Here is an 8,115-nt window from a genome sequence, read left to right as displayed (position 1 = left end):
AAGAACAATACCTAACCCAAGATCACACAAAAAAAATGTTTCCTGTTTTTCTCTAAAAGCCTGATTACTTTTAGATTTTATATTTAGGTCTATCTATGATCTCTTTCCAGTTATATGTATAGTGTGAGGTTAGGTTCTAGGTTCACTGTTTTAAGTATAGATACCCAACTTTCCCAACACCATTTGTTGAAAAGACTATCATTTACCCTACTGAAATGTCTTTGTATCTTTGTTGAAATCAGTTGATCATAAATATAAGAGTTTATTGCTAGACTCTCAATTCCATTAAACTACATGCTTATTATCCTTGCACAAATATATTTTATTAGTGTTGCTTTATGGTAAGTTAAAAAAATTTTTTTACTCTCCCTCAAGGACATTTTTCCATTGCTTTTAGAGAGAGAGGAAGGGAGAGAAACATTAGTGTGAGAAACATCAATTGTTAGCTCCTGGTCGGCACCCCAGCCAGGGATCCTGGAGTCTAGGCATGTGCCCTGACTGGGAACTGAACCCTCAACCTTTCAGTTACAAAACTCCAATTGAGCCGTGCTGGCCAAGGCTATGGTACATCTTGAAATTAGGCAGTATAAGTCCTCCTACTTTGCTCTTTTTCAGAATTGTTTTGGCTCTTCTAGGTCCTCTGTATTTCCATATAACTTTTAGGATCAGCTCGTTGCTTTCTCCCAAAATCCTGCTGGGATTTTGACAGGAATTGCATTGGATCTATACATCAATTTGGGGAGAAGTAACACTTTTTAAAACTACTTTTTTATTGTATAATCGTCATTATATTTTTTCCATTGCCATTTAGTCCCCTTACATACCCTCCCCCCAGCAATCACCACACTGTTGTCCATGTCCATGAGTCCTTTTTCCTTTTTGCTCAATCCCTCCACCCCCTAACCTCCCCCGCTCCACTAGCTGTCATCTGCTCTCCATCTGTGAGTCTGTCTGTTTTGCTTTTTAGTTCAGATTGTTCATTAGATTCCACATATGAGTGAGATCATATGGTGTTTGTCTTTCTCTGACTGACTTATTCAATTTAGCATAGTGTTCTCCTAGTCTATCTATACTGTTGCAAAGGATAAAACTTTCATCTTTTTTATGGCTGAGTAGTATTACATTGTGTAAATATCCCATAGTTGTTTTATCCACTCATCTATTGATGGACACTTGGGCTGCTTCCATATCTTGGTGATTGTAAATAATGCTACAATGAATATAGTGGTGTTTTTACTTCTTTTAAAAAATTTTTTCAATAAAAATGTTATTTTCAGAGAACAGGAAGGGGAGGGGAAAAGGGAGAGAAAAAGAGAGGGAGAGAAACATTGATTGGTTGCCTCTCCTACGCACCTTGATGGGGGACTGAGCCCTATGTGCCCTGAATGGGGATGGAACCTGTAACCCAATTGTGTGCTCTGACCAGGAATCAAACAGGTGACCTCTCACTTTGTGAAACAGTGCCCAACCAACTGAGCCACATAGGGCCAAAATTATTGGGGTAACATTGGTTAATAAAATTATATAGGTTTCAGGTGTACAATTCTATAATACATTATTTGTATATTGTGAGAATTGACATCTTCAAAATTGTCTTTTAAATCATGGATTATCTGTCCATTTACTTAGATCTTTAATTTCCCTTATCAGTTTTTTAGTTTTCAGTATATAAATCTTACACTATTTTTGATAAATTCCTCAGTTTATCATACTATTATGAATGGAATTGTTTTCTTAATTTCGCTTTTAAATTATTAGTTTATAGAAACAAAATGGATTTTTCTTTATAAATGTTGTATCCTAGGACTTTGTTAAACTTAATTAGTTCCAGGTATGTGTGTGTATCTGGATTCCTTAGAATTAACTAAACATAGGGTCAGGACTTTTTTTTTAAATTGAGTTTAGAGAGATGAAGTGGGAAAGAGAGACAAACATGGATTTGTTGTTCCACTTACTCGTGCATTCATTGGTTACTTTTTGTATGTGCTGTAACCAGAGACTGAACCCACAACTTTGACATATTGGGATGATGCTCTAACCAACTGAGCTACCTGGCCAGAGCCAAGGACACTTTTACTTCTTCCAATATGTCCACTACTTTTTCCTTTTTCCTGTGTTCCTCACTGCATATGCAGTAGTGCTGAATAGAAGTAGCTGGAGCAGACCAGGCATTCTTGCCTTGTTCCTGAATTTACAGGTAAGCATGCATTCATTCACTAGTAATCGGCCTCATGCCATTATCCCTCAAATCGTGAATATGTCAGGCTCTACAGCATAGGGGAATTAAGATCAGCAATCAACTGACCTTAAAATAGTAAGACTCAGTGGATTTTCCAGTGGACACAGTGTAATTACAAGGATACTTCAAAGTGGGAGAGGGGATCAGAGGAGGTCCTCCTCTTCTGGGGGAATGTTCCCTCCTCTACTTTCTGCAAGAGTTTGAGAGTGATTGGTGTTACTGATGGAATGCATTAGTGAAGACATTTGAGCCTGGGCTTTGCTTTGCATAAAGACTTAAGACTTTGTATTAATTCAAATTTTTGTTGTAGGTTTATTCTGATATTCTTCTTCTAAGTCAATTTAAGTGATTTTTAAATTTAAATTTTAATTATTTTTTAAATGTTATTTACTTTTAAAGGGGAAGGGAAGGGAGGGAGGGAGTGAAAAAGAAGGAGAGGAAGAGAAACATCAATGTGTGGTTGCCTCTCGCACACCCCCTGCTGGGAACTGGCCTGCAACCCAGGCTTGTGCCCTGACTGGGAATCAAACTGGCAACCCTTTAGTTCACAGGCCTACTCTCAATCCACTGAGCTACACCAGCCAAGGCTTTTAATTTAATTTTTAAAAAGATTTTATTTATTTTCAGAGAGGGAAAGGGAGGGAGAAAGAGAGGGAGAGAAGACATTAATATGTGAAACATTGATCAGTTGCCTCTTGTATGTGCCTCAACTGGGTGTGTGCCCTGCAACCCAGGCATGTGCCCTTACTGGGAATCGAACTGGTGAACTTTTGCTTTGCAGGATGAAGCCCAACCAACTGAACCACACTGGTCAAGGCAAGTGATGTATTTTTTTTTTGAATTTGTCCATTTCCTAAGTTATCTAGTTTACTGATATAGAATTTTCCTACTATAGATGCTCCTTAAAGTTGTAGTCATCCTGATAAACCCAAGGAAATTGAAATCGTACTTGACACAGCTAACCTACTGAACAGCATAGCTTAGCCTAGCCTGCCTTAATTGTGCTTGGAACACCTACATTAGCCTGCAGTTGAGCAAAATCAACGAACACAAAGCCTATTTTATAAGTAAAGTGTTGACCATCTCATGTAATTTATTATGTGTATCATTTTTGCATAGCGTAAGTCAAACCACTATTAAGTCGGGACCATCTCTGCATTCCTTTGTAAGTCCTTTAACCCCGTAGGATCGTCAGTGATGTGCTCTTTTTCAGTCATCATTTGGTAAAATTTGTGTTCCCTCTTACTTTCTTGGTCAGTATAACTAAGGATGTGTCAATTTTATTGATCTTTTCAAAGAACTTGATTTTCCTGTTTTTGTTTGCTTTCTATTTCAGTTCCTCTCTGATTATTATTTCTTTTGATTCCTTTGGGTTTCATTTGGTCTTCTGTTTCCTAGTTTCTTCAGGTTGAAACCTAGGTTTTTCTTCTTTGAGGTCTTTTTCTCATACAGTTGTTAAAAGCAAATAAATTTCCCTCTAGAACTGTGTTAGACACATCCACACATTTTGGTATGGTGTGTTTTCATTTTTACTCGTATTTGACCCACCTGCTATTTAGGAATGCGTTATTTAACTCCCAAACATTGGGGCATGTTTCTAGACTTCATTCTGTTGTAGGTATCTAATTCCACCAGGGTTAAAGAACATACTGTATATAATTTCAGTCTCTTAATGTCTATGGTAACTTATTTTGTGGCTTAAGATGTGGTCTATCCTGGAAAATGTTTCATAGCTACCTGAAGAGAGTGTCGGTGGAATGTTCTATAAATAATAGATTCACTTGAATGATAGTGTTCAATCTTCTTTATTTTTGCTGATGTTTGTCTAGTTATCCCAGAATCTTCATTTATTATTGCTCAATTACCTATTTTTCCTTTCAGTTTCTAAGATTCTTTTTCTTCATTGACTGCCCTATCACCTCTGCCCATTGAAACCAGATGTGAGGTGTTTGTTCCTGCAACCGAGGAATGTTACTAACAGAAATCATAGAGAAAAGAAAAATTATAGCTGTAGAGCTTAAGTCAGGGTCACAGCCTAAGAATATTTGCTGACAAGCAGAAAGACTCTGAGCTAGGGTTCCAGGTAGAGGGTGAAAGAAGAGAAAGAACCGGGTCCTCGGTGTCCTGCCTCCTCAGCCTGCCTCCTACCCCACTCACTCCCCTGGCCTCAGTCGGGTCGCAGATGGGTGTGGGGTCTGTGCTCAGGTTCAAGCGGACAAAGGCATGTGGGGGGAATGTGTGTGTCTTGGGGCCTTTCTCTCAGGATCTATTCAGGGTCCCCAGAACAGGCTCCCTACATCCATGGAGATCTACTTCTGTCCCAGGCCTCTCTGCTGTCCCAACTCAGAACCAGTCATCCGTAGAAGGGGAGTGAGGGGACCAGGAGAGGCCTCTCTTTTTACTGTTTCACTCTCAGATTAATGTAATGATCACAAGTTTCAGATCACTAGGCAAAAGTGGGGGCTGCACAGCAATGTGAATGCACTAAATGCCTCTGAATTGTACACGTTTAAATGGCTAACTGTATGTTGTATGTCTCTCAACTTCAATTTAAATAAATAAAAGTAATTCTAAAAGGTTCTTATTAGTGAAACACAGTCATTACTAAAAGCTAGAGAGAAATGTACCACACTGGGACTAGCACGTGGCACACAGCAGATCAGTTGTGTAGCTGTCAAAGGAACAGCAAGGACCTGGGCAGGCCAGGGTGCTGGCCGGCTGGGTGCAAGACCACCATGCAGTGGGCAGGTCCCAGAGGCATCAGTGGTGGGTCATGCTAAATGCACAGGGACGTGGCTTAGTGAGAGATGGAGCCCGCATCCAGGGAAACAGGTGACAGAACAGTGGGGAAATACTTTAACATAAAAATGCTCAAAAGGAAGAGGAGGACACTGATGAGTCATCAGTGACAAGGGCTGGTTTGTGTTTGACAGGGTAACTTCAGTCCCCCTAGGCCACCTACGTACGGACAGATGGGGGAAGAAATGGAAAGGAGAAGCTGTGAAGCCCCGTGCGGCCGTGTGTGGCGTGCCTGACACGGGGCACTTGAGGGGGATTCTTAGCTTTCTGTTCCTGCTGGGAAAGAGCAGAGACTCCCCCAGCAGCTGAGAAAGCAGGGGCCTGACGCTGGAGGCCAAACAGCAAAGAGAGCTCTGTTAAGGAGAGGAAACCCAGGCGCTCATGTTACAGACTGTAAGGCAATGCAAACGCTTTGTAAAGGTAGAGAGAAAAAAAAAAAAACAACTTACCAAATGCAGCTGGAGAAGAATAGAAGTAGCCCTTAAACCATTAAAAATACCCATGAGTGAAAACACCAGACTCAGACCAGAATTACCCGCCATAAGCCCTGAAGAAGTCAAGAGACACTGCGTGTCACTTCCTCACTTGCCAAAATCAGGCAGACTGCACGGGGAAGGGACCAGCCAACCAAACCAGCGGCTGCCGTCCTGATGGAATGGGATTTAGCCCAAGACTATAATGACAGCTTAGCACTGGAAACTGTTCACATAATTCACCAGACCAAAAGGCAACGGCCAAGTGATGCAGGAAAATTATGTGATAAGATCCAGTTCCCGGTTGGGATGGCTTCTCCCAAAGGAGAAAAAGGAAGGAACGTGCTCAGCATAATGACAGTGACTCAGCCTGGCTGCCGACCTTGAGGGGCCTAGCGGCCTTCTGTGCCTCTGCCAAACCTGCCACTTCCTCTCGGCAACACTGCTTGTCTGGTTTTCCTCCACCTCATGGGCTCCTCTGGCTCCGGACTGATGAACGTCTGACATTCTGACCTCTCTCTCACTCTCGCATGACGGCATCTGTCTCCTGGCTTTAGGACTCCTCCCTCCCACCCCCGTGCTGGCCACTCCCTCACATGCATTTCCAGGCTGAACCTTGCCCTGAGCTTCCTCTGCCTGCCCAGGTGTTTCGCAGGCATGTTAAACACAGCCTGTCCAAACCCAACCCCACATGTCTCTGGTAAGTAAATGCACACAGAATCCCCTTAATTTAGCACTCACAGCTCAGATCCAAGCTGGGAGCGGCCTTAGCCCCCATCTCAGCTCACACTGGGAACCTGCCACCTGTCCCGCCTATACCTGGCCTTCCCAGGCTGCCACCCCAGCTTCCTCTCCGGCATCCCTGCCATGACACTCCGAGAAGTCCTTCTTAGAGTCAACTATGACCTGCCTCTGCACATGTCCGAGTAGAAGCCAAGGTCCTCACACGACCTACACACTGACCCACCGCCCTCCCCGCACTGTCCTCACAGGCTTGCTCTTCCGCAGACCTGCCCCCGAGACTCTGCACTTGCTTTTCCTTCTCAGAGTCCCCCGGCGGCTTGCTCCCTCAACCCCCTCAATTTTTCACTCTCATGTCACCTCCTCGGTGAGGTCTCCCCTTAGCCACTCTATTTAAGGAGAAGTCATGGGTGCTCTAAGTACCTTTCCCTGCTTTATTTTGTCTCCTCCATGTGACCTGCCAGCACTTTAACCACCTTCACTGTCTGCATCCCTCCACCAGAACAGCAGCTCAACGAGGGCAGGGACTTCTGTCCGTTCACTCTGGATCCATGGAGTGTCCACACCTGCCACACCATCAGTGTTCAGATACTTATTAATGAAGTCAGAATAAAGGTCACCATGCCCACTTGCCTCACTTTAACATAAGAAGATGTGGAGAACAAATGTCCTGTTGTTCTGTTGGGACCTCAAAACAGCTACAAAGGAAAGAACATCAGGGTGAGCAAGTGTAGAGGGTTCTTAGGAACACAGGAGATTGCCCTTGACCATTGGAGCAATTTAAAAGAAGGTGTCATTGCCCTGGCCAGGTAGCTCCATTGGTTAGAGCACTGTCCCGATACACCAAGGTTGCAGGTTCCATCCCCGGTCAGGGCACATACAAGATTCAACCAATAAATGCAAAAATAAATAGAACAACGAGCCAATGTTTCTGTCTCTTTCTCCCTCCCTTCCTCTCTCTAAAGTCAATGTAAAAAAAAAATCTTTAAAAGGTGCCATTTACAACACATCAAAAAACAAAGTACCCAATGGACCAGATGCTCCCAGAGAACTCACCTCTGGAGAAAAGGTTAGAAAATCTGATAGAAAGGTACCCGCCAGATAATCAAGAATTTTCCCAGCCTTTTGTCCCTATGGAGGGGAAGGAGCCTCTAATTCCTTGGGATTCCCCCCCCACTCCGCCACCCGACTTTGCACTGATGACATGACTCAGTGGGGGTTGTCACACCAAAAAGACCTCCCCTGTGATCAAAGGGTTGGATGTGGGAGGCACTGGAGTTTAATCATGTGGCCACTGATTCCATGGCCGACATAGTGACACCCCAAACCATCTCGATAGTGAGGCCCGTGGAGTTTCCTGTAGGTGAGCGCCCTGATGTGCTGGGGCAGGGGGACATATCTGCATTTCAGAGAGCGGGCAGAGCTCAGCGTTCAGGGCACCCCCACACCCCATCCTGTGGGTCTCTTCACTTAGCCGGTCCTGGTTTGTATCCTTTATAATAAACAAAAGTGTTTTTATCCTATCCTTTACAACAAAATCAGAAGTATGGTGTCTCCTGAATTCTAAGTCATCCTAGTGAGTTGCTGACTGAGGGGCTCATGGGAACCTTTGTAGTCAGCTGGTCAGAGCGCAGGTGGCCTGGGGGTTCCCAGCTTCCAGCAGTGCCTGTGGTGAGGGCGGTCACATCAGGGACCGTGCCTCCGCCTGTAGGGCCACACTAACACTGGTGGTCAGCGCCAGAGGTGCTTCAGTGGCACAGTGTGGGTGGCACTAGAGATACAAGCAGGTGGACAAGCGCATGTTCAGAATCTGACACTGTCCGTGTCACAAAGTCATTTCTTCCAATCCAATGAGTCACTGGT

This window comes from Phyllostomus discolor, chromosome 3, assembly GCF_004126475.2.
Source record: "Phyllostomus discolor isolate MPI-MPIP mPhyDis1 chromosome 3, mPhyDis1.pri.v3, whole genome shotgun sequence".
Lineage (NCBI taxonomy): Eukaryota > Metazoa > Chordata > Mammalia > Chiroptera > Phyllostomidae > Phyllostomus > Phyllostomus discolor.
The sequence above is the reverse complement of the archived record's forward strand: the minus strand, read 5'-3'. Positions refer to the sequence as shown.